The sequence below is a fragment of the Oryctolagus cuniculus genome, chromosome 20 (genome assembly GCF_964237555.1).
Source record: "Oryctolagus cuniculus chromosome 20, mOryCun1.1, whole genome shotgun sequence".
Taxonomy (NCBI): Eukaryota; Metazoa; Chordata; class Mammalia; order Lagomorpha; family Leporidae; genus Oryctolagus; species Oryctolagus cuniculus.
Window position 1 is genome coordinate 39,511,573 of NC_091451.1, and position 26,202 is coordinate 39,537,774.

The following is a 26,202-nucleotide window of genomic DNA, read 5'->3' on the forward strand; positions in this document are numbered from 1 at the left end:
TGTGGTCATCTGTAAAATGAGACTAAAAACGCCTTTAGTCAGGAGAGGAGCAGAGCCCACAGCGGTGGTGTTAAGGACAAGGCTGCTGTTAGGGTTAGGGATACTGGTTAGGCTCGGGTCTAATGTGAGGTCGGAGTTAAAGAGCAGAAGAAGAAGTCGCTATTGGGGGCTTGATGAATGTTCCAATGAGTTTGGATCGACCTCAAGGTCTGTGTGTCTCCCAAGCTGTTGTAGAGTGAAAAGAAGAAGCTTGGCGTAAGTGCACTGGCTGTGAATTCCATCTCCGGTGCATAGAATCCACGAGGCAGTTAGGGTAGAACAGCAGGTTACCTAGGAGACAAAGTTGAGGCCTTCGGGCTCGCGCTGTAGCTCACCAGTTCTGGGATGCGTTGTTGTCCAACCCTGATGTCTCTCCTGCTGGGGTCTCACTTAGACTCGGCACTGCGGATGATTCAGTTGGCAGCGTCTTTCTCGTTGTATCCGCACAAGAATGGTGTATCTGGCAATGGACGGCATCTCTGGAGGACGGCTGTTTGGCCTGGTTGTGGCTAAGATACTGGTTGAGATGCCCGCATCCCGTACTGGAGTATCTGGGTTTGAGTTCGGCTCTGCTTCAACCCAGCTTCTGTCAACACACATCCTGGGGGGCGGCAGGTGACGGCTCAAGGACTTGGGCCCCTGCCACCCACGCCGGAGATGGAGTTCCTAGCTCTCAGTTTTGCCTGGCCCAATCATGGAAGCATTTGGGGAGTGAACAGTGGATAGGAACGCTCTCGCTTGCTACACTTCTCAATTAAGCAAATCAAGAAAAAGAAATGCACTCAAAGGTTGCATCGTCCTGCGGAGCGTACAGTAGCCACACCACTGTGCTCAGGCGACTTCCATCTCCCAACTGATGATGCTGAGTATCTTTCTACGTGCTTATTGGAGGTTTGTGCACCTGCTTTGGAGAGTTACTTATTCATTTTTTTTTTTTAAAGAAAACATGTATTAATTTATTTGGCAGAGTGACAGAGAGGGGGGAGAGACAGAGATCTTCCATCCACTGGTTCATTCCCCGCATGGCTGCAACAGCCAGGGCTGGGCAGGCTGAAGACAGGAGTCAGGAACTCCACCCTGATCTCCCACATGGGTGGCAGGGGCCTGTGTATTGGGCCATCTGCTGCTGCTCTTTCCCAGGCGTGTCAGCCGGGAGCTGGATCAGAAGTGGAGCAGCCGGGGCTCATACTGGCACTCTGATAATGGGATGCCTGCCTGCAAGCAGTCACTTAACCCGCTGCACCCCAGTACCAGCCCCCATTCAAGTGTTTGCCCGTTTTAAAATTAATTTTGTACTTTTGCTGTTGAGTTGTAAGAATTCCTCTCCTTCTCCTTCTTCTAGATTTTATTTATTTGAGAGGTAGAGTTATAGACAGAAAGAGGGGGAGACAGAGAGAGAGAGAGAGGTCTTCCATCTACTGGTTCACTTCCAAGATGGCTGCAATGGCCGGAGCTGAGCCAGTCTGAAGCCAGGAGCCTGGAGCTTCTTCCAGGTCTCCTGTGTGAGTGCAGAGGCCCAAGCACTTGGGCTATCTTCTACTGCTTTCCCAGGTGCATTAGCAGGGAGCAGGATCACAAGTGGAGCACCCCAGACTCGAACCGGTGACCATATGAGATGCCAACACTGCAGGCTGGTTGTTTAACCTGCTATGCCACAGCGCCAGCCCCAAGACTTCTTTATATATTTTAGACGCGAGTCCCTAATAAGACATGCAATTTGCTAACATTGCCTCTCATTCTGATGGTTCTTTTCCCTCTCTTGATTGTTCCTCTTCTTTCTTTCTTTCTTTCTTTCTTTCTTTCTTTCTTTCTTTCTTTCTTTCTTTCTTTCTTTCTTCCTTCCTTCCTTCCTTCCTTCCTTCCTTCCTTCCTTCCTTCCTTCCTTCCTTCTTTCAAGATTTATTTATATATCTGAAAGGCAGAGTTACAGAGGAGAGACAGGAGACAGTCAGAGACAGATGTCTTCCATCTCCTAGTTCATTCCCCAAATGGCCACAACAGTTAAGACTGGGCCAGGCCAAAACCAGGAACCCAGACCTACACCTGGGCCATCCTCTGCTGCTTTCCCAGGCCAATAGCAGAGAGCAGGATTGGAAGTGGAGCAGCTGGAACCTGAACCAGTGTCCATATGGGATGACAGGGTTGCAGGTGACAGCTTAAACCTGATGTACCACAATGCCAGCCCTAAAATGTTTTTTTTAAAGATTTATTTATTTGAAAGTCAGAGTTACACAGAGAGAAGGAGAAACAGAGAGAGAGAGAGAGAGATCGTCCATCCGTTGGTTCACTCCCCAGTTGGCCATAACAGCCAGAGCTGTGCTGATCCGAAGCCAGGAGCCAGGAGCTTCTTCTGGATCTCCCACATGGGTGCAGGGGCCCAAGGACTTAGAACATCTTCTACTGCTTTCCCAGGCTATAGCAGAGAGCTGGATTGGAAGTGGAGCAGCTGGGCCTTGAACCGGCACCCATATGGGATGCCGGCACTGCAGGTGGTGGCTTTACCTGCTATGCCACAGCCCTGGCTCCCTAAAATTTTTTTAATTTTGATGAAGTCATGGGGCCAGTGCCATGGCTTACTTGGTTAATCCTCTGCCTGCGACTCCGGCATCTCACATGGGCACCGGGTTCTAGTCCTGGTTGCTCCTCTTCCAGGCCAGCTCTCTGCTGTGGCCCGGGAGGGCAGTGGAGGATGGCCCAAGTGCTTGGGCCCTGCACCTGCATGGGAGACCAGGAGGAAGCTCCTGGCTCCTGGCTTCGGATCAGCACAGCGCTGGCCGTAGCGGCCGTTTGTGGGGTGAACCAACGGAGGGAGGACCTTTCTCTCTGTCTCTCTGTCTCACTGTCTATAACTCTACCTATCAAATAAAAAGAAATTTTTTGATGAAGTCAGATTTATGTTTTTCTTTGGTGGCTTCTGCATTTTCTGCCATAGCTAAGAAACCATTGTCTCATCTTAGATCATGACGATTGTTTTCCTTTTTCTCAAAGACTAAATTGATTAATCATTCAATAGGTAGCCTTTATATGCTTGCTTCTACTTAGTGTGCTTTTGAGATTTATCCCTGTTCTCCCAAAGTATTAGTAATGTTTTCCTTTTTGTTGCCAAGTAATATTCCGCCGGATGGCTAGTCCCGGTTTTTCCATTTGCCCTGTGGCGGGCACTGGGCGTGCTTCCTATCCGGGATGGAACTGGCGCCGCGGCTACAGAGGACATGTAGTTGTGTGGGCAGATGTTCTCACTTTCCCTGAGTAAGCTCCTCTGGGCAGTCCAGAGGCGGCTTTGCTGGGCTTCCGCTCAGAGTGTGTGCGGCTGTGCGAGAAACTCTTTCCACAGTGACTGTACCGTTTGCGTTCCCCTCAACAATGCGTATTTATGTTTTTTCCCTTTGACTTACCAGTTTTCAACTAAGTTAACTCCCTAGTGCTCTCCAAGAATGAGCTGTCAAGTTGTTTGTTTTCTTCTGAGTGTTTAATGTTTAAATGTATTTTATGTGTTCAGTATTCTACAATTAATACTGTTTTTTGAAAGACGTATTTATTTATTTGAAAGGCAGAGTGACATGGAGACACACACACACAGAGAGAGAGAGAGAGAGAGAGAGAGAGAGGATGCCTTCCGTCTTCTGGTTCACTTCCCAAATGACTGCCACAGCTGTGGCCTGGCCAGGTTAAGCCAGGACCCAGGAACTCCATCCGGGTCTTCCAGGTGGGTGGCAGGGACTCAAGTACTTGATCCATCATCTGCTGCTTCTCAGGAGCATTGGCAGGGGTATGGATGGAAAGTGGAGCAGTTGGGACTCGAACCCGCGCTCTGGTTGTAGGATGGGAGCGTCCCAAGGAGCGGCTTAACCTGCTGTGCCACACGTGCTCGTTTCCTCCTACTGGTGCTCATGTTTTCCCAGTGTGGCCCAGCAGGAGCCTTTTCAAAGGATGCCTGTGCCCTGAGCAGAAGCATGATGTGGCCCCAGTAGCTTTCCTTTGTCATCGTCTGTCTCCTGCCAAGACCTGGAATCACCCATTTCTGGCTCTGTATTAAAAATATTGTGTGGAGGGGCTGGTGCTGTGGTATTGTAGGCTAAGCCTCTGCCTACAGTGCTGACATCCCATATGGGCGCTGGTTCGAGTCCCAGCTGCTCCACTTCCAATCCAGCTAGCTCTCTGCTATGGCCTGGGAAATCAGTGGAAGATGGTCCAAGTGGTTGGGCCCCTACACCCTCATAGGAGACCCCTAAGAAGCTCCTGGCTCCTGGATCAGGCCAGCCCCAGCTGTGGTGACCATTTGGGGAGAGAACCAATAGGATGGAAGACCTCTCTCTCTACCTCTCTACCTCTCTCCCTAACTCTGTCTTTCAAATAAATAAAATAATTATTAAAAAAATTCATGAGTTTGTAAGGATGTTACTAACCTTAATTCATGATCTATTTAACTTCTTCAAACTGAGATTTCTATCTCCTTTTCCCCCACCAAAATGGGGAGAGATAAGGTAAGATAAGTCAGCTGCCACCTCTCCAGGGGTTGTTATGTGCCAGGTCCCTCTGACCCTCACAACAACCTGGGACTGAGTTACTGTTGTCTCCATTGCATGCCTGGGGAAGCTGGCTCCATCCTGAGCAGGCAGGGAGCCCCTCAGCCCTCCCTCCCCTAGGTCAGGACACAGCAGTCAGTGGAGGGCACCTGGGCCTCCAGCCAGGAGCAGTCACAGAGCTAAGACATGACAGAGTGTAAGGAGAAGTCCTCACCCCGGGAAGGTGACCGCGTTGCGGCAGCTCCCAGTGGTGCTGTCATGGCTGGCACACAGCGAGGCCCCATCCACCTCAGACAGGAAAATGAACCCCTACCGCACTGAGCCAGGCCCTGGACATCTGGGCCCCTGACTCGTGCCCGCCAGCACTGGCCTTGAGTGTGAAACAGAACACAAATGCCATCTGCTCCCAGCAGTGAGAGGAGCCCCAGGGGCTTCCCTGCCAGCAGGGGGGCCGGGTGAGATGATGCTGGCCTCTGTGGGGGGCCACAACAGAGGTTCCAAGGGGACATCCGGCATCGCCCCCCTGTTGATAAATGGGGAAACTGAGGGTGAGATCGTCCTGGGCACAGGCGAGGGAAGAGGCAGGGAAATAGGACAAAGCACGTGGTGAGGCGGAGGGAAGACGACGCTCACTGTGTAGGGACCAACGCGCCAGGAAGGCGGGAAATGCAGCTCTTTTCTCGCATGCGTAGACATTGAGCGGTGGCCTGCACACCTAGGAGCAGGGAAGCCCCCGGTGACATTTCTGAGAGGACAAACTCTTTATGCAAAGATAAAACAGCTGAATGGGCCCAGGCCCGAGGGGGTGTGGGGACTGGGCTAGGTGGGACATTGGGCGAAGCTCCCGGAGAGAGGCTGGAGGCGCGGAATGGGCAGGAGTGGCTGGGCTGGGCTGGGCAGGGCAGGGCGCAGGCAAGGCATTTTGGGAGTCTGAACTTTGAGCTAAGAGCCCTAGAAAGGGCTGGGACAGTTCTGCTCCAGGGGCAGGGTGGCGTAGGAGGTGGTGGGGCAGAGAGGGGGGTTCTCGGGGGAGACAGCTGAGGGAAGGGTCCAGATGCCCCTCCCTGCACTTGACCTGGATCTCAGCGGGGAAGAAGAGCCTAGAGCCAGCGCTATCTTCTCCCTGGAAACCAGATTCCTGGTAACCAGCCCTGCAGAAGAGGTGTGGCCCAGAGCCTGAGTTTAGGAGCTTCAGGGGGTCCAAGTGGAAGACAAAGGAGTTAGGGAGGAGGGCTGCCTTGGGAGAGAATTAACAAATTTCCCTTGACAAATCTAGATCTGCCCCAGGCCTTTGCACTTGCTGGTCCCTGCACCCTAAGGGAAGCCGGCCCTCTTATCTCTGCGAGCAGGTGTCACTCACACAGCATCCCAGCAGCCATTCCTTACTCAACCTGCTGCTTCCATCTACCCAGCTTTTAGAGAGCGCCTCCCACCAGCTGAAAGTGTTATTTTATTTTATTTTTGGCATTTTCTGTTTCATCCTGCAGAGCGTAAGGTCTTCAGAGCAGGAGCTGTGTCTCATCCACGGGTCCTGTTCCCTGATTTGGAACAGCAGTTGAGATCTAGAAGCCGTTCAAAAGATGATTGTTTGAATCAGTATGTGGATGGGTGGGTGGATGGATGATGGATGGGTGGGTGGGTGGATGGAGAAATTTGGTGACTTTTTCCAAAGTGGTTGAGACCAAGGCTCATGAAGTGGCCTCTAATTCGATGGCAAGGTGGAAGTATTTTGGTGTCATCCGTCCTCTATTTGAGAAATAGATCAGAACTGGACTTGGTCTTAGCTGACTGTGGAATGCGTGTGGGTACAAAGCAGACACAGATCAAATTCTAGAACAGAGTGATTCATGAGCCACCTAGGGGCCATCTCCAGTCTACACAGATGATTGGACTATACCATGTTAAAATTTTTTTAATCAATTGCCAGCATTTAAAATTTTCTAATAAACTCGGATATCCATTTTCCTTAATCAAAAGATCTGGAAACGTGAAGGCCCCATTTTTAAGGGCAGACGCTGGCTGGAGCTGGGACAGGCTTGGTGTGGGCTCTGCCGTCGGCTCCGCAGACCCACCTGGCTCACTTCCTCTTTCCGCCCCAGCCTTTGAGTTTGCTCCACTGGCTCTCCTGCTCTCGGTCGGTCGGTCGTCATTCCAGACCCTGGTGCCAGCTCTTTAATGTACGAGGGATCCTGCGGAGAATGCGTTTTCTGTGTCGCGATGAGACAGCACCATGAAGGAGCACAGACAGACAGTAGATGGACGAAGGCATCGCCCACAGGCAGCACCGCTGACGTCTGCTGTGTGGTCACCTACACTCCCCATGGTCCCCCACCTAGCAGTTCTGTATGCAGTAAGTAGTGACTGACCAGCAGAAGAGGCAATAAGACCCGGATGGTTCCAGAAACACTGTGGAGGGCAGGTGTGTGTCCTCTGGCACATCTGCACCGTGGCCCTGTAGGCAGCCGCGTCTGGGGCTCGTGGCACAGACAAATCCCTAGAGACTTGCTGGTACCCACAGTGGGTTTCAAGTGCTTGCCTTCTCTCTGTAGTTCAGAACTTGTCCTATGAGGAATCTGGACCACAGCATGTGCCACCATGGCTGGATGGCACCCTGGGCCTCCAAGGGACTCTTCACCGGAGGCTGTGGCCAAGTCACAATGGACATAGGCTTTAATGCACTTATGGGGTTGTGGGAAATAAGGGACCTCTTAAGGGTTGTGATAAACAACTTAATAGATAGAAGTACGGGTGGGTGGATAGAAATCTACACACAGACAGACCGAGGAAGCCAGTCAGCTGAATAATGGCTGCAGGACAGGGGTGTCGGGAGGGAGAGATTCACCCGTGCCACCACCGGAAGCCAAAGCTGGGGCTCTTGTCAATGCAGAACTGACACTGAGACATCACGTCGAGCCCTGGATCCTCCAAAAACAGGCAGGAGAACATGCAGCACAGAGAAGGTACAAAGAGGGGCTGGCGCTGTGGCACAGCCGGTGAAGCCGCCTCCTGCAGCGCCGGCTTCCCACATGGGCGCTGGTTCAAGGCCCGGCTGCTCCACTTCCCATCCAGCTCCCTGCTATGGGCCTGGGAAAGCAGTGGAGGATGGCCCAAGTGCTTGGGACCCTGCACCCATGTGGGAGACCTGGATGAAGCTCCTGGCTCCTGGCTTTTGCCAGTTCCAGCCCAGGCTGTTGTGGCCAATTTGGAGACTGAACCAGTCAGTGGGTGGGAGATCTTTCTCTTCCTTTCTCTCTCTCTCTCTCTCTCCTCAGCCTTTCAAATAAATAAATAGATCTTTAAAAAAAAAATAGAAAGTAGGTAGAGATAATTCAAAGACAATTTTAGTAATTTTCTATATCTGGAAACTTAAAAGCATACTTCCGAATAAGTCATAGACGAAAGAAAAATAATAGTATAAATTTTAATATAATTAGAATTGAGTGATACTGAAAATATTGCATGTCAAAATTCAACAATGAATTAAAAGGGACTCTTGGATGGGAAAATGTATCTTGAAGTGTTAGATTCGGCCAGAAACAGGAAAAAAAAAATATGAACTGAGAAGACAACAGAATGACCCCCAAAAAGCAGAACGGAGGCAATAAATGTAAGAGCAGGAATTAATGAAATAGAAAAAAAAAAAAAGATGCCTAAGGGTGGATCACAAGGCCAAGTAGTGGTCTTCAGTAAGATTCGCAAAATAGGCAAAGTTCTAGAAAGCCTCATTTTTCAAAAAGAAGGTGGGCAGACATGAGAAATGAAAATGAAATAAAGCTACGGGTAAAACAAATATTTAAAAGATAGTGGCCTAGTGGAGTATTATAAAAATATGCCAACAATTTGAATTCTTAGATGAAATAGTAAAATTCCTAGAAAAATGTAGCTCCATAGTTGATTTAAAAGAATTTAAAAGTCCAAATTTCCTATAATCACTTCAAAAATGAGTAAGTGGTTAACTGTCTCCCGACAAGAAAAAATAATTACAGGGCCTGTGCGTAGGTTTTTTTTTCTTTTTTTTCCAGTGGAATTCTACCAGCGTTCAAGCTGATTCCAAGCCTGTTGTGTATCCTATTTGTGGAATACACAAATACACGGAATCTTCCAGAGCACAGCAAAAAATGCCTGCTGGTTCCATGGGGCGAATTCAAGGGAACTTAAAAAAATCATGGAAAATGTGTATTATGAAAAAAAGTATACATGGATTTCCAAAATTTTTTTGTGCCAAAATAAACTTTTCATTCTATTTTTCCCACAGAATTTAGAAGTGTTTTATTTATTTGGAAGGCAGAGACAGAAGACTCGCAACTGCTTTCATTATTATTATTATTATTATTATTATTATTATTTATTTGACAGATAGAGTAAGACAGTGAGAGATAGAGACAGAGAGAAAGGTCTTCCTTCCATTGGTTCACCCCCTAGTGGCCCCTACGGCCGGCGCTGTGCTGATCCGAAGCCAGGAGCCAGGTGCTTCCTCCTGGTCTCCCATGGGGTGCAGGGCCCAAGCACTTGGGCCATCCTCCACTTCCCTCCCGGGCCACAGCAGAGAGCTGGACTGGAAGAGGAGCAGCTGGGACTAGAACCTGGTGCCAATATGAGATACCGGCGCCGCAGGCAGAGGATTAACCAAGTGAGGCATGGCGCCGGCCCCACAACTGCTCTTTCAATCCCCAAATGCCTGCGACAGCAATGGCTGGACCAGGCCACCACCAGGAGTCAGGACGCCAGTCCAGGTCCTCCACGTGGGCGGCAGGGACCCTAGTGCCGGAGCCATCACTGCTGCCTCCCAGGGTGCACGTTAGCAGGAAGCCGGAGTCAGGAGCAGTCAGGTCTTGAATGCATGCACTCATAGGAACCAAGCTGCGTTTAATTCCTAAAATACAAAAGTGAGTTAAGGAAAAAATTATAAATATTTATAGTTTAACAGGTTGAAATAAATAAGCTACTCCAATACATGTAGAAGTAAGAATTTGGGAAATTTTGACAGCTATTTATAATCAATTAAATAAAAATATTTATCAAAAGAGAAATGGGAGAGCTTTTTTGGCAATGTGATGGTATATGCCAGTGTTATCTATCTTTTTTTTTTTAAATGGATTCTTTCTCTTTTTTTTTTTTTTTTTTTTTTTTTTTTTTTTTTGACAGGCAGAGTGGATAGTGAGAGAGAGAGACAGAGAGAAAGGTCTTCCTTTTGCTGTTGGTTCACCCTCCAATGGCCGCCGCGGCTGGCGCGCTGCGGCTGGGGCACCACGCTGATCCAAAGGCAGGAGCCAGGTGCTTCTCCTGGTCTCCCATGGGGTGCAGGGCCCAAGCACTTGGGCCATCCTCCACTGCACTCCTGGGCCACACCAGAGAGCTGGCCTGGAAGAGGGGCAACCGGGACAGAATCCGGCGCCCCGACCGGGACTAGAACCCGGTATGCCAGCGCCGCTAGGTGGAGGATTAGCCAAATGAGCTGCGGCACTGGCCAGCGTCATCTATCTTAAGGTGGTAAGTTGGAACCTTTTCCTTAAGAAGTAGAGATTGGCAGGGCTGGCGCTGTGGCGAAGCAGGTAAAGCCGCCACCTGCAGTGCCAGCATCTCATGTGGGCACCAGTTTGAGTCCTGGCTGCTCCACTTCTGATCCAGCTCTCTGCTGTGGCCTGGGGAAGCAGTGGAGGATGGCCCAAGTCCTTGGGTCCCTGCACCCTCATGGGAGACCCAGAAGAAGCTCCTGGCTCCTGATCGGCACAGCTCCAGCTGTTGTGGCCAATTGGGGAGTGAACCAGCGGATGGAAGACCTCTCTCTCTCTGTCTCTCTGTCTCTCTGTCTCTGTCTCTGTCTCTGCCTGTCCTTCTCTCTCTGTGTAACTCTGACTTTTAAATAAATAAATAAATCTTAAAAAAAAAAAAAAGAATTAGAGATAAGAATGTCATCTGTCATTACTGTTGCCCTAGAGGCCCAGCCAGTGCAATAAGGCAAGAAAAAAAATGTAGCAATGAGAAAAGAAGAAACAAAATGTGTTATTTATAGATGTATGATTGTTTACATAGGAAATCCAAGAGAATATACCAACTGAGATTAGTGAGAATTCAGCAAAATAGCAAGATATAATGTCAGTAGTTTAAAATTACATTTCTATTCAGCAACAAGCAATCAATAAGAAAATGTAATTTAAAAGATGTTACAATTTATAATACCAAAATGATAAAAGGCCCATAAAAATTTTTAAAAGATTTATTCATTTATTATTTGGAAGGCAGAGTTAGAGAGAGATAGAGAGACAGAAATAGAGAGGTTTTCCGTCCTCTGGTTCACTCCCCAGATGGCTGCAGTGGCCAAGGCTGGTCTCCCTGGTGTCCCACAAGGGTGCAGGGGTCTAACGACTTGGTCCATCTTTCACTGCTTTCCCACGTCATTAGCGGGGAGCTGGATCTGAAGTGGAGCAGCCGGGACACAAACAGGTGCGCATGTGGGATACCAACATCGCAGGGGTGGCTTAGCCTGCTCTAGCGCACCAGCAGCCCTCTCCGCGGAAGACCACTGTGGATAAAATTATATGAATGTTAGAGAAAAGCCACTGAAGTCCATAAATAAATGGAGAAAGATGTTCATTTCATGACTAAAATGCTTTGGTATGTTGAAGATCTTAAGTAAAACACTGAGCCGTAGACTTAACACAATTTCAATCAAAACCTCATCTGGATTTTTCCAGGAACTGCAAAAGCTGATTCTCCAATGTATATGGAAGCACAAATGTGCAAGAATAGCCAAGACATTCCTGAAGAAGCATGCGCGGGGGCGCTTTGCCCAGAAGAGGGTGGAATTCATCGTGGAGTTACTTGGCGGTTGCTTTGGCACCGAGAAACTGACCAGTGAAAGAGAGCAGAAAGCCCAGAGGCGGGCGCGAGTCCCGCCGTAAGCCTCACGTGGCAGGCCACCAGGGCCAGGAGGAAGGGACCGCCGAGGACGCCAGCGCGCTGGTTATCTGCGCGGGGGAGGGACAGGTCCTTGTGTCCTGAGCTATAAAAACCAGATGCTGGCCAGTTCCGGGTGTCACTTGGAAAGGTGCCATTATAAACTCTGAGGGGGAGCTATTCCATGACCTGCAGGTAAGGGAAGTATTTTATTTCTGTTTTTCTTTTTTTAAGATTTTATTTATGTAGTTGAGAGGTAGAGTTACAGAGAGAGGGAGAGACAGAAAGGTCCTTCATCTGCTGGTTCACTTCCCAAATGACTGCAATGGCCGGAGCTGGGCCAATCCAAAGCCAGGAGCCAGGAGCTTCCTCTAGGTCTCCCGTGTGCAAGCAGGGGCCCAAGCACTTGAGCCATCTTCCATTGCTGTCCCAGGCCACAGCAGAGAGCTGGATCCGAAGAGGAGCAGCCACAACTTGAACAGGCACCCATATGGGATGCAGGCACTGCAGCAGGGGCTTAGCCTAGTACCACAGCGCCAGCCCCCAGGAAGTATTTTCTAAACAAGGAAATAAGATACAAAGAGTCACAGCTACACTAAAAACTATTGTCCACCAAATTCCCCTTCAACAAACAAGCCACAGATTGGAAGAAGACAAAGGATTACAACCCTGGATGCATAAAGAATTCCTGCAATCCAATTAGAAAAATGCAAATCATTTTCACATTAAAAAGGGATCCTCCGTCCCCGCCCTCCCTCAGTGGTCTCTGAGTTCGGTGCTCCAGCAAGGAAGAGAGATGGGTTTGACCCAGGAGCCCTCTGACTTGCAGAAGTAGGTGACTGGTGCTTTGACGAATTCTAGGAGGGTGTGGAAGGCGATGGGTAGCAGGAACTTGACTGCAGAAGGCAGTCAGGTGGGGCCAAGCAGGACTGGGTGGATGTTTTGTAAATAGGAAAATAAAAATCCTACTTCTATTACTGCTTTCTAGAATCAGTTAATGGAATTAGCATAGGGACAAAGGTTTTACAAACAAAGGAGGGTTTTATCAGGGCTGGGTGGGGTCTTCTGCAGGAATGACCTTGCTGCATGGCTTGGTCCTGCTGCAGCCAGAGCGAGCATTGTTATCGCCCTGTTTTAACCCACCTCTACCCTTTGTGCTGGTTTATGGGCACCGCATCATGGTAAGGAGCAAATAAGGATGAACAGCACCTTCATCTCCTCAATGCTGTCATTCCTTGTGTTGGGAACTTGCAGAATCTTCCCTCCGGTTCTTTTGAAAACACTGAAGTGTTGTAGGCTGCAGTTGCCTTACTCTGCTGCATAACATCAGAACTCCATCCCCCCTCAAACTGTGTGTTGCACCTGTCACCCAGCCTCGCTCTATCCCCCTCCTCCCTACCCTTCCTAGCCAGCATGGAGGTCCTCAGAAAACTAGAAAATATGACTGCCACGTGGCCCACTGATTCCATTACTGGGTATTTTGGTATAGGCAAAGGAAATGAAATCAGAATTTCTGAGACGCCCTGTGTCTCCTGCAGCATTATTTCCCAGTAGCCAAGACTTGGAATTCACAGAGATGGGCTTTGAAGGGTGGACGGCTAACAAAAGCTGTGGTCCATATACACCGTGGAATATTATCCAGCCATAAAAATGATGAGATTCTGTGTCTGTGGCAACCTGGGTGGCATTTTGGAAAGGGAAATAAGCCAGGCCCAGAAGGGCAGACCCTGCGTGATCTCACTCACTGTGGAAGGTAAGACACTTGACCACCTGAAGCGGGGCGTGGAGCGGTGGCGCTGTGACCGACTCCCAGTGTCCCAGCCCGCAAGCCGAGACGCAGACACAGGAGCAGGTCGGGAACGCTGAGCTTCAGGCTCCTCTGCAATGAAACGGGCGCCGACGCCTGCCCAGGATGGGACGAGATCACCTGTGTAGCCTGTAGCCTGGCACCCGGTAGGAATGCAGTCCCGTCACCTGTCTCTGGCACTGTCTCCTACCGAAGTTACAGTTCCTCCCTCTTGCTCTCCTCAGCTCTCCCCTCTTCCCCCGCTCCTGCTTCCCACCTGCACAGGTATGTAGCTGAGAGTTGCCAGATCCCAGTAGGGACGGGAGGGAGTGCAGCACAGAGCACGGAGCCTTGCTAGGTTTTATTCGTGGAGGGCCACTGAGATGAGATTTCACAGCTACAAATGAAACAGGGTGTAATGGTGACACTTGCTGCAACTTGGCCATTGCTGGGTCTGCGCCAGGGACTGTGCTCAGCACCCTGCCTGCCTTATCCCAGTGAATCTCCTTCCATTGTGGGATCCAGGCAGTATTGCTGTGTCTATTTCACGATGTGAAAGCAGAAGCCAGACAGAGGCTGTGCGGCTTGCCCCAGATCACAGGGCTTGTAAGACTAGAAATACTGTGTCTGTGTTAGTTAGCATAGCCTCTGCTTTCCCAGGTGCGTTAGCAGGGAGCTGGATTGAAGTGGAGTAGCGGGGACTTGAACCAGCGCCTGTATGATGTCAGAGGCTCAACTCTCAACTCGCTGCACCACAGTCCTGGCCCCCAGCTTTCCACCTTCAGCAAGCCAGCTCCTGTGAAGGCTTTGTAAGATCCAGCAGTTAGCAGCTTTATAAGATTTTGCAAGGATTCCGTCAGATAAAAATACCTAAAGAGCTTAGCACGGTGTCTGGCACGTGATTTGTGGGATTAAGTTCGTTAATTCACGTAAAGCACCTGGAGTTGGGCTGGCACAGGGTGATTCCTATCCGAGTTAAGCAGCCACCTGGGAAGGCAGCTTCCTCTTGTGAGAGCCAGGTGGAGTCCTAGCTGCTCTACTTTTTTTTTTTTTTTTTTAAGATTTATTTATTTGAAAGTCAGAGTTACACACAGAGAGGAGGAGAGGCAGAGAGAGAGAGAGAGAGAGAGGTCTTCCATCCGCTGGTTCACTCCCCAGTTGGCCGCAGTGGCTGCAACTGTACCAATCCGAAGCCAGGAGCCTCCTCCAGGTCTCCCACAGGGGTTCAGGGTCCCAAGAACTTGGGCCATCTTCTACTGCTTCCCCAGGCCATAGCAGAGAGCTGGATCGGAAGTGGAGCAGCCAGGACTTGACCCGGTGCCCGTATGGGATGCTGGCACTGTAGGCGGCGGCTTTCCCCACTATACCACAGCGCCAGCCCCTGCTCCACATCTGGTCCAGCCCCCTACTAAAGCGCCTGGGAAGGAAGCAGAAGATGCCCAAGCCCCTGGACTCCTGCCACCCACGTGGGAGACCTGGATGGAATTCCAGGTTCTTGGCTTCAGCCTTGTCCGGCCCGGGCCTTTGAGGCCATACAGGGAGTGAATCAGCAGATTGGAAGGCTTTCTCTCTATGTCTGTGTGTGTGTAACTCTGCCTCTCAAACAAACAAATCTCTAAAACAAGAAAAGAAAAACAAAAGCCCGATCTGGAGGCCATGGGTCTGTATCCGAGCAGGAGCCGTGTCCTGCTCACTAGCCGGCCTGGTCTTCCCTGCCAGCCTCAGAGGGGGAGTCGCTTGCTGGTCCCCACAGCCTTTGCGGCTTGGGAGCCCTGTGGAATGAGCCCTGGGAACACAGGAGGGGCGTGACTTGCGGGGTCTGCGAAGGGCAGGAAGGACTTCTAGGCGAAGGTGACGGTCAGCGGGAGTTTTGTTCTCCGTGCTGAGACAGCGGCCTGTGTCTAGCCTCAGTCAAGGCGCCATGGGAGAAGCACACCATTTACCTCCTGCCCAGACTGAGGCAGAGCGTAACCAGCAGCTGGGAGCCTGGGCCCCAGCGTGGTCCCCGCGCGCAGCACGCAGGATGCAGGCACATCTCGGAGCCAGAGAACGGCTGCTGTGAGGCCCCTCCCTCCCCAGGACAGCAGACTCTCTGTCCACCTTGTCATTATCTGCCTTGCTGTGTAGCTGTCTCCTCCAAATACTGCTCTGTTTTGCAAACCAGCCCCAAACCTGGCTGTGCAAAGTAGGGGGGTGTGTTGGCAGCAAGCCGAGTGCCGACCACAGTCCCTGGGCAAATCTGGTTCAGTCTTCAGACTTTCCGCTCAGCATGTGGAAGGCTTTTATTCTTCTTCTTATTTTTAATATTTGTTTATTTATTTGAAAGGCAGAGTTACAGAGAGAGGAATAGAGATCTGCCACCCACTGGTCATCCCCCAAATGGTCAACAAAGTTGAATTTCTTTTCAAATCTGCTCCGGTCCCTCGGCAGCTGAAAGAGGAGTGGTCAGGCCTCCTTGGGGGCCCGCACACCCCTGGGTCTCAGGCCTGGGGACTCCCACCTGCCTGGCCCTTCCTGCCGGCAGCCGCGTGCTCGCCTGAGCCGGGCTCAGACCCCTCTGCTTGCGTCACCCCCGCCTTGCAAGACAAGGCGCGGTCATAAAATCAACTGTCCGCAGCCATTTAGGCCTAGGCATGGTTAATGCCAGAACTGGCTTCCAAATTGACAGTTAATGAGGGAAAATGACGAGGGCCGTGTTAACAGACGCAGGCTCGAGGCCATAAACAGGCCGTTAAAGCCAGGTAGTAAACAGCTTGCCAAGGACCATTTATGAATTTATTTTTTTTTTTGAAGGGGAGAAAAATGAACCGACGAGGCTCGTCCCCTTTGGCGACCAGGTGCGACTGGCCGTGGGGAGAAGTGAGGGATTCCCTGGGCTGGGCCTTGCAGGTGAGCCGTGGGGCTGGCGCCCCGGGCCAGTTTGGACCCCCATGTGCTGGACTTGGGTCCTAGCTGCTCCTGGTGCCTTGGAGGCTGGGTGTGGGGTCAGCAGTTCTGGCACTGACCCTGGCTCTGCCTGCGCTGGTTGCTGGGACCCAGAAGCAGTCACCTGATTTTCCAGCTCCTTCCTCCTACCAACAGGCCGGGGGCTCCATTCTGCTTCGGGGCCTGGGGCTGAGTTAGGAGCCCTCCCCCCGCCATTCACATCCTTCCTGAAATTGCAGAATACAGCTTTGTTTGGGGATCATGCAGTTTTTTTCATAAATGCATTTTTCATTAACTGAAGGGCCCTCACATAAGTGGGTTTCAAAACTTTTTTTTTTTTTTTTTAAGATTTATCCATTTATTTGAAAGTGGGAGTCACAGAGAGAGAGAGAGAGAGACAAGAAGAGAGAGAGGTCTTCCATCTGCTGGAATGTTGCAATGGCCAGGACTGGGCCAGGCCAAAGCCAGGAGCCAGGAGCTTCTTCTGGGTCTCCCACATGGCTACAGGTGCCCACACACTTGGGCCATCTTCCACTGCTTTCCCAGGTGCATTAGCAGGGAGCTGGATCGGAAGTGGAGCATCTGGGACTCAAACCGGCGCCCATATGGGAAGTCGACATTGCAGGAGGCGGCTTTACCCGCTGCACCACAGCGCCAGCCCCTGGCTACTCCACTTCTGATGCAGCACTGCTTAGGCATTTGGGAAGCGGCAGATGATGCCTCAAGTACTTGAGTCCCTGCCACGCACGTGGGAGACCCCTGGTCCTGGTAGAGTGGTTGCACAGGTAACGAGTTAAGCTGAGGTCACATTGGAGGAGAGAGGGCCCCAAATCCAGCGTGACCGACGTCCTTCCTGGGAGAAGAACAGAGACAGACACACGGGGAGCGTGGCGAATGGCAGCACTGGAGGCAGAGAAAGAGGCGGGATCAGAAGTGGAGCAGCCGGGACTTGAACGGGCGCTCATATGGGATGCCGGCATCACAGGCAGTGGCTTTACCCACTGTGCCACAGTGCTGGCCCATGTTTGTTTTCATGTACAGGATAGGAGCTCCCTGGGGACGGGGACCAGGCCACCTTGCTGTACGCACAGTGCCTGTCCTGGAGGAGGAGCTCAGCTCCTCTGTCCCCAGAGACCTTGGGATCAGGAGCTGCTGGGGCCCCGGCGTCCACACCTGAGCGTGTATCTATGAAGTGGGGCTGATGGATGCGAATGGAATGGTATTTAATTGGCTAAAACCAGAGCTGTCATCCCCTAATCAGAGGGCCTGAAAGGAGGTTTTCAGCACCTGCTTCCACTCAAGAACAGTGTGGTGTAGCTGCCTGGGGTGGCAGGGGCTGCCCGGGGCCTCTACAGGCCTGTCTGTCTGTCTGTCTGTCCAGGGACCAGCTGAAGACCTCGTTGTCCCATCAGAGAAGCCCATGGCATTGCTGAGCAAGGCTTCATTTCTGGTAAAGCTGACACCCCCTAAAGTGTGGTCATCCTTGTTCTCTTGGGTCCAACCCCTCATGGTTTGCAAAGCACTTTCAGGGACACAAGGCTCCCCTGTGAGTGCAGCAGGCTGGGGCCCCCGTGCTGTGGGTCAGGACCTGGGGCTCGGGCGAGGTGGCCCCGCTGTGAGCTGCCACGTGCGCCCCTCCTGTCTCCTCGAGCTCTTTCCCTACTTCCAGCAGCTGAACCCGCTGTGCCACACCCCAGCCCCAGACTCTGCTGTTTTTGTTTTTTTTTTTTTTTTGAAAGTCAGAGAGGCAGACACAGAGAGAGCTCTCCACTGGTTCACTCCCCAGATGGACCAACCCAGGTCGCTCTGAGACCGGAGCTCAAGGCCCCGGGGTCTCCCTGATTCCTCAAGAGAGTCCAATCAAGGGCCAGGAGCCTGCTGGCTGCTTGTCTCGAGACAACAAGCCTGCGTCTCTGTGTTTGCGGGAGGCCGTCCAGCAGCCGGCCACAGGCCCCTCCCACAGTCCTGCTGTGGTGTCCTCGCTGACGGCCTCAGCGGCCACTACAAAGCACAGCCTCCCATGTGAAGAACAACACTGAGCACTTGGACCCTGGCATTAATCTGAGTCATGCCAGGTTTTAGGTTTCCAGGGCTCCGTGGCTGGCATTTCCCACCCCTAGGGACACTGTCCGAGCCGCTGGGTGTCCGAGTTGGGGGATACTGTCTGCCTGGCACTTACGTGACCCCCTGATACTCACTTAGCATCCAGACTCTGCTGTGGCTCTGAGGGTGCAGTGGGGAACGAGATGGGGGGGCCCTAGAAGGCTGTCGGGGGGCTGACACACAGGGGAGAAAAGACTATTCCCAAGCATGGTAGCGTTGGAAAAGATGATGGCCCGTGATGGCGTGATGTGCTAGGTGGCGGCGTTAGCTGGAATGGCTGGGGAAGGCCCCGAGGTGAAGTTCAAGGGTGGGAAGTAGAGACCCAAGTGCAGGGCTCGGAGAGGGACCATGCGACAGCCCTGATGTATTTCCTAGGAGGCCAGCGTGGCTGGCGCAGAGCGGAGGAGGGGAGAGGGGTTGGGAGGTGAGGTCAGAGGGGTGGGCTGAGCCTTGAGAGTCCTGGTGGGTAGTTTGGGTTTTATTCGGGGTCAGTAGACATTCGTGCCACAAATGCCCAGCCCTGACCGCTCAGCACTTCGGCCTTTTCTCCGGGTTGGGTTGCGTTTGCAGCGAGCGATCTGGAGGCATGAGCTCCTGTGTCTTTCCAGGACCAAGAGCAGAGCTCCTTCCTGTTGGCTTTAAAATGGTGGGGTCCCCAAGCTCAAAGGTCCTCCCCTGTAGTGAAAACCCACTACCTGCACAGTCCTGGCTGGGCCCACCCAGGAGGAGTTGGGATAAGGAAGCGGGGTGGGGGGCGGGAAGCAGCCAGCACTCTGCCTTTGTTGGAGTGACAAAGTCTTTTGTCTCTGCCCCGGGGAGTCTCTATCTGTGAGAGCAGGATGCTGATTTGCCCTCCTGGCTGTCCGCAGGGCGGGGTGGGTGCGTGGGGGCAGGGCACAGATGGAAAGGAAACTGGCTGGGGGGGGAGGGGGGCAGGGGGCAGGGGGGTTGGCTTTTGCTGGAGCCCAGGTGAGAGATGGTGGTGGTTCCACCTTGGATGCCAACTGTGGGCCTGGGGACAGTGGTGTGATTTGGGCTTTGTTGTAGAAACAGAGTTGTTGATCTGGCTAGGGAACGGAACGTGACCCCTAGGTCTGTGTCCCGAGCGGCGGTGCCACTTGGGCAGTCTGATGAGCTCTGCGTTGGCCACGGGAAGGCTGGATCCCCGTGGGGGTCCAGGGCTTGGGCACAGACCAAGGCCGCAGGTGGGGATGTGGTGACGTAAGAAGCCACGTGGTGGGATGTTGGCCTGTGTGCGTGCTCTGCACAGTGGCCCAGGCTATCCTGAGCGGGACCCATGGCCAGGCCTGAAGGTTCCTCTCTGGCTCTCAGTTCCCTGAAGTCCTCCTTCTCTGGACCTTCCCCGAGAGCTGTCACTTAGCGCACAGAGGGAGGCTCTGAGACCAAGTGGCCAGCCTTGGATCTTGCCTGCTCTCCGTGCACCGTTCAGCACACAGCTTCCTAAGCTCCTAGAACAGGAGTGGCAGTACCCACCTCTGGGTCGTTGCGTGGGCTCAGTGAGATCCTTCCTGCTAAGTGTGGAGCGCAGTGCCTGCCACGCCCCCAGTACTCTGCACCGCTGCGGATTGGACCGTGGCCCTAGAACACTTGTGTTGAAGCCCTGAGCCCGAGGACCTGGGAACGGGACGGTATTGGACACAGGGATCCCGAGGACAGACCCTTGCCCAGTGTGTCTGGTTCTTAGGAGAGAGACAAGGTGGATGTTCACACGCAGAAGAAAGACCAGGTGAGGACGCAGCACCAGGAAGGCGATTCTGCAAGCCAAGGAGAATCTGACCCCACCAACACCTTCATCTTGAACTTGCAGTCAGGGCTGTGAGAGGTTAGTTTCTGTTGCCGCGGCCCCCAGGTTGGTGATGTTTTATTATGGCAGCCCAGGCAGACAGAGATCCCAGGGCTGCCTTCGTTCCATTCACTGTGCCCACATCCTGGGTCAGCCGCTGCTCCGGGCTCTGTAGACACAGCACCAAACACAGCAAAGTCCCTGTCCTCATGGGGTTGGCGTCCCAGAGCGAGAGACAGGCAGTGAACAGGTCGTCCAATGGACAACAACAAAGCAGGTGTGGTGGAGCCTTGCTGTGCCACCAGCTGTCGGGGCTCCGGACGGCAGCCCTCTGTCCTCTGTCCCAGCCCCCAGGAGCGCCCGCCGCTGACAATGGCTCTCAGCTGACCCTGTCTTCCCAGGGGTGTCTGCACCCAAAAACTGGGTGATGTGGGGTGTAATGAGCCAGCTGTGAAAGCTCATCCCAGCTCCAGAGCTCCCTTGGGGTAGGTGTGAGGCCTTTGTTGTGTGGCAGTCAAAAAGCGTTGGAGGCTTAGATGCGGATGCATGGATGGATGGATGGATGTGTGGATGTGTGGATGTGTGGATGGATGGATGTGTGGATGTGTGGATGTGTGGATGTGTGGATGGGTGGATGGGTGGATGGGTGGATGGATGGATGGATGGATGGGTGGATGGATGGGTGGATGGGTGGATGCGTGGGTGGATGGGTGGATGGGTGGGTGCAGAGATGGATGGATGGGCAGATGGCTGTGTGGATGGATGGATATGTATCTATGGCTGGGTGGATGAATGGATGCACAGATGGGTGGGTGGATGGATGGACAAGTGGTAGATGGACAAATGTACCGACAGATGGACAGATGGATGGCTGAATGCCTTGTGCTAGCTGTATTTAAGTCCACTTTCTTTGTACTTCCCTGTTGACTTCACCCGAACCTGCTCTCTGCCCCTTAGCACACGCACTGGGCTTTTCTCAGGAATATTGTGTTACTGGCCAGCCTTCTCCCCACTAGCTGTCTGAGGAGTGGCCTGATAGTGTGCACAACACACTAACTCTGGAGCCAGAGGGCCTTGGGTCCAAGCTGGATTCAGCCATTCTGTCTTAGAGGATGTGCTGTGCAGATTAAGTTTGAAAAACAAGAGAGGACAGCAGTGTGTGCAGTGGGCTAGGCTGCTGCTTGCAACACTGGCATCCAGGATCAGAGGCTGGGCTGAGTCCCAGCTGCTCTGCTTCTGATCCAGCTTCCTGCTAGTGCACCTGGGAGGGCAGCAGATGGCAGCCCAAGTGCTTGGGCCCCTGCACCCTTGGGAGAGACCAGATGGCTCCTGGCTGCGGCCTGGCCCAGCCTTGGCTGTTGCAGCCATTTGGGGACTGAACCGGCAGGTGGAGGATCTCTGTTTCTTCCCCTCTCGCTGACACTCTGTCTTTCAAAGCAGTCAATCAAGCAAGTAATTAATCATTAAAAAAAAAACTTAATGCAAAGTGCTTACATCAGGCAGGGCAGTTGGTGCCCACGGAGAGTCATTCCCTTCCTGTCCTCTGTCCATTCTGGCTGTTTCTGTCATTCCACTATGAAACGTAAACACTGCTCTAAAACTATTTCTTTGCAGTCCACCTCTTCTGAAGACGATGTGGGCCAGCGTATGCTTGAATTAGTTTCAGTAAAAATAATCCAGGGTTAGTCTAGGAATCAGGAAAATAGGCAGCAGTCACAAGGCTTGACAGTTGCTGGTGCTGAACTGCCTGGCAGGTGAGCTGAAAATGGAGTGTGACTGGTTGCAGAGCTCTTTATTTATTTTTTAATTTATTTGAAAGAGTTACAGAGAGAAAGAGATCTTCCATCTGCTGGTTCACTCCTCAAATGGCTTCAGTGGCTGGAGCTGTGTCCATCTGAAGCCAGGAGCTTCTTCCAGGTCTCCCACATGGGTGCAGGGACCCAAGCACTTGGGCCATCTTCTACTGCTTTCCCAGGCCATAGCAGAGAACTGGATTGGAAGTGAAGGAGCTGGGACTTGAATTTGCGCCCATATGGGATGCCGGCACTGCAGGCTGGGGCTTTAACCTGCTGTGCCATGGCGCTGGCCCCTGCATAGCTCTTGTCATCTGAAAAGAGAGATTCACCAGCCATTCCATAGATCAGAAATAGGGGTCTACATGCAATTGAAGAAATTCAGTCCTTTGCCATTTCGAATTTCTCAAATTGGAAGAATTTTGGAAGGCTTTGCCTGTGCATCCCTGGGCAGAATGTACGCAAAGCCGAGACTGACGCAGGCAGGAGGGAGAATTTGGGGGACAGGGAAATCAGTGCTGCGAAAGGAGGATTGCTCTGGTTCCACAGGGCAGTGGGCCTGGCCCAGCATCTGATCTGCTGTGCTGCTCGCAGAGAAAGTCGTATGCAAACTGGTTGGAAAAATGCTTCCACCCAACTGCTTGTGGACAAAGCACTTTATTTATAGACATCAGAGGGAATTTGGCTCCTTTGTTTTGTAACAGGACAGGGAACGGGGCCAGGTAGCGGCCGGCTCCAGGATGCTCTGTGTTCCGCACAGCGGGAATGTGGAACCACTTTCCATGAAGCACGCTGGGCTCGTCCCTTCCTTTCTTTCTAAAAATGCTTTCTAGAGCTGGTGAAAGAAGACCTCGTGTAGTCGTGCTTATACGGTTGGTAGCCCCCTGTGTTTGGGTGGGGGACTTGAGTGAGGGACCCTGCGGCCGCACCCCTCTTATTCATGCATCAGTTAACCTCGGAGGAGATCCGGTGGATGCCTTCCCTGGGGCTCCCAGCTTCTGGGAAACATGCAGAAGGCAATGGACATTCTCACGAGTTCTCTGGGTTAGAGGGGAGCTGGAATCTGGGACACAGTAAAAAATCCCACGACTGGCCAGTCTGTGGGCCCCTTGCAGTGGGAGGGTCCTTAGGAGGACGACCTCTGCCCTGGTGCACTCGAGGAGAGGGATCAGGGCAGCCAGACGGAGTTGTTGCATGTGGGCAGTGGCAAGCTGTGTCCCCAGATGGAAATGGGATCTGAGCCACAGCCGGCACTTCCTCCCACGGGGGACCGGTTTGAGCAAAGGGGACAGGGCAAGAAGGCTATGGTGGGTGACAGAGAACACGGGCACAGCACTTTACAGTGTGCAAAATGCTCAGGGCCACTGGTTTTCCCGCACTTTCCTGGCCCACGAATGTGGCAGGTGCACCTGCTGTGTGTGGAACATGATGCACAGTGCAGATCAGAGACAAACAGCATCTGCCACTCCCCCTTCACGGGAGAGCCACGGTCCAGGCTTCCGGCCCCCCACAGCCTCCCGCGGCGCCTGCAGTGGCCTCCTGGCTGGTCTCCCTGGTGACAGCCAGCTGTGGCCCTACCATCTGTTCTGCACAAGGAAACCAGGAGGATCCTTTTCAAAGTATGGTGGACTGTGTCACTTTAAAGCGAGTCAGGGCTGGCGCCGCGGCTCACTAGGCTAATCCTCCGCCTAGCGGCGCCGGCACACCGGGTTCTAGTCCCGGTAGGGGCGCCGGATTCTGTCCCGGTTGCCCCTCTTCCAGGCCAGCCCTCTGCTGTGGCCAGGGAGTGCAGTGGAGGATGGCCCAGGTGTTTGGGCCCTGCACCCCATGGGAGACCAGGAAAAGCACCTGGCTCCTGGCTCCTGCCATTGGATCAGCGCGGTGCGCCGGCCGCAGCGGCCATTGGAGGGTGAACCAACGGCAAAAGGAAGACCTTTCTCTCTGTCTCTCTCTCTCTCACTGTCCACTCTGCCTGTCAAAAAAAAAAAAAAAAAAAAAAAAAAATAAAGCGAGTCAGAAGCTATCCCAGGTCGGTCAACACAGAGAACGTCCATCGCATAAAACCTTCCAAAAGCCTGGTGGTGCTGTTCTGTGTGTCAACCTTGCTGGACTGTGATGTAGTTATTTGATCAAGCAGGGCCCTGGGCGTGGCTGTGCGGGGGTTAACTTCCATACTCGATGACCTGAGCAAAGGAGACCCCTGCTAGCCCAGGAGGCCCCATGTCATCAGCTGAGGGCTATCTCGGCTGGTTTCAGGTGTCAGCCTGCACGGAGGGTGTCCCGATGTCTGGGAGCACAGCTTCTGCTTGTGTGTGCTTGTGTGTGCTGGTGGCTGTTTGCAGAGGAGACTGGCGTGGGTGTTGGCAGGCAGGGTGAGGGGGAAGATGGACTCTCAGTGTGGGCAGGCACCCTCTGATCAGCAGGGTCCCAGATGGAGAAAGAAGGAAGGGAGGGAGGGGGACTTCCTCTCTCTGACCGTCCTGGTGGCGACACTCGCTTGCTCTTGCCCTGGGGACATCAGGATTCTGGAGCCGTGTCTCTCTCTCTCTCTTTTTTTTTTTTTCAAGATTTATTTTTATTTATTTGAAAGGCAGAGTTACAGAGAGAGAGGAAGAGGGAGAGGGAGAGGGAGAGGGAGAGGGAGAGAGAGTGAGAGAGAGATTGATTCTATCCACTAGTTCCTTCCTAAAATGGCCACAATGGCAGGAGCTGGGCCAGGGCCCAGGCTGAAGCCAGGAGCCAGAAGCCAGGAGCTTCTTCTGGGTCTCCCATATGGGTACAGGGGCACAAACACTTGTGCCATCCTCTGCTGCTCTCCTAGATGCATTAGCAAGGAGTTGGATTGAAAGTGGAGCAGCTGGGTCTCGAACCAGTGCCCATATGGGACACAGGTGTTGCAGGTGGTGGCTTAACCCACTGGGCCATGGCACCTGCCCTTTGGAGCCTTCTGTCTTTGGACTCTGGACTGGCCCCAGCAGCCTCTGGGCCTCTCAGGCCTTGGGCCTCAGACTGGGGCCTCCACCGTCAGCATCGCTGCCTCTGGGGCTTCCAGACATGAGTGGAGCCACGGCCCCGGCTTCCCCACTCCTCCAGTTTGCAGATGGTCTACCGTGAGCGTCTCAGCCTCCTTGATCCTGTGAGCATTTCCCCTAAGAGGTCCCCTCTTGTGTGCTTCATAGATCCTGTGTCTTGGAAGGATCCTGACCCATACAAAGGCCCAGGAGCAGACACTGGGGCGTGCAGAGGAAGATGGCAGCAGCAAGCCTGCCTCCATTTCCAGCCTTCTGGGCTGCCCGTGGATTTGGGCTTAGCCAGTCTTGCTTCTATATCACGTGAACCAATTCCTGGAGATAAATCTACACACACACACACACACACACACACACACACACACACAGACATGCGCACCCTACTGGTTTTGCTTCTCTGGAGAGGCCTGGCTGGTCCTATCATATTCAAAATGAAGGCTCCAGGCACCCTGCTCTCCAGGTTTGCTCCCCGCCACTGCCAAGGGCTCTAAGACCTCGTAGCTTAGCACGCACTCCCTACACCGCACCGACTGTTCCACACGCTCCCCCAGACATCCGCACCACCGCCTGCCTGCTCCTTCATTCTCCTTGTGGTCCCTACAGGGTGGCCGTCTGTGACCTCAGGGACACGTCCTGGACATCTGTGATGCTCCACTCCTGCACTTGCCCCCCACCCCCACCCCGGGACTTAGTACCCTCTGATGGACCGCATATTCACTGTGCCTCTTTGTTTTCTTTCTCTCCCTTGACTGTGGAAGCACCCCAGGGGCGGAGTCTGTGTGTGCTTTGCTGTCTGGGCTGTCCTCAGCCCCCAGGTCTGCCGGGCGAAAGCAGGTGCTTGCGGTAACAGAACACCACAGACTGGCTGGAATGTTCTCTCAGTGTTGGAGGTTACGAGGCCCAAGGACAAGGTTCCCTGCAGCGCGGGCTTCTGGTGAGGGCTTCCCTCCTGGCCCCTCCCCGCTGTGTCCTCACATGGCCTGGACACTAATCCTGTGGGGCCAGGAGCCCACCCTTGTGACTTTATCACCTTAATCCCCTCCTAAAGACCGGAGAAGCAGCTGGGGGAATGTGAACAGGCCCTGCATTTGAAACGGGCTGGACAGGGAGCTAGTGAGTGAGCCTAGGAGCTTCGAGGTGGCCAGCAGCCTCCTGGCCGCCCCCACGCACCCCAGAATCCCACCCCCTTCCCTGCAGATCCAACATGGCTGCAGGCTGGGCACACCTGCTTCCCGTGAGGATGCCCCTGAGCCTCACACCCCCCCAGTCATGATCACGTGTGAGCTGAGCTCCTGGTAGG

General features: G+C 52.9%; 1 long non-coding RNA gene across 1 annotated transcript; it reads left to right on the forward strand.

Moving 5' to 3' along the window:
* The first annotated feature begins 6,045 nt into the window (after positions 1-6,045).
* LOC127488743 (uncharacterized) lies at positions 6,046-12,437 on the forward strand. Its single transcript, XR_011385028.1, has 3 exons — positions 6,046-6,161; positions 6,665-6,915; positions 11,261-12,437. It is a non-coding gene; the product is annotated as an uncharacterized lncRNA (long non-coding RNA).
* The last annotated feature ends 13,765 nt before the right edge of the window (positions 12,438-26,202 follow it).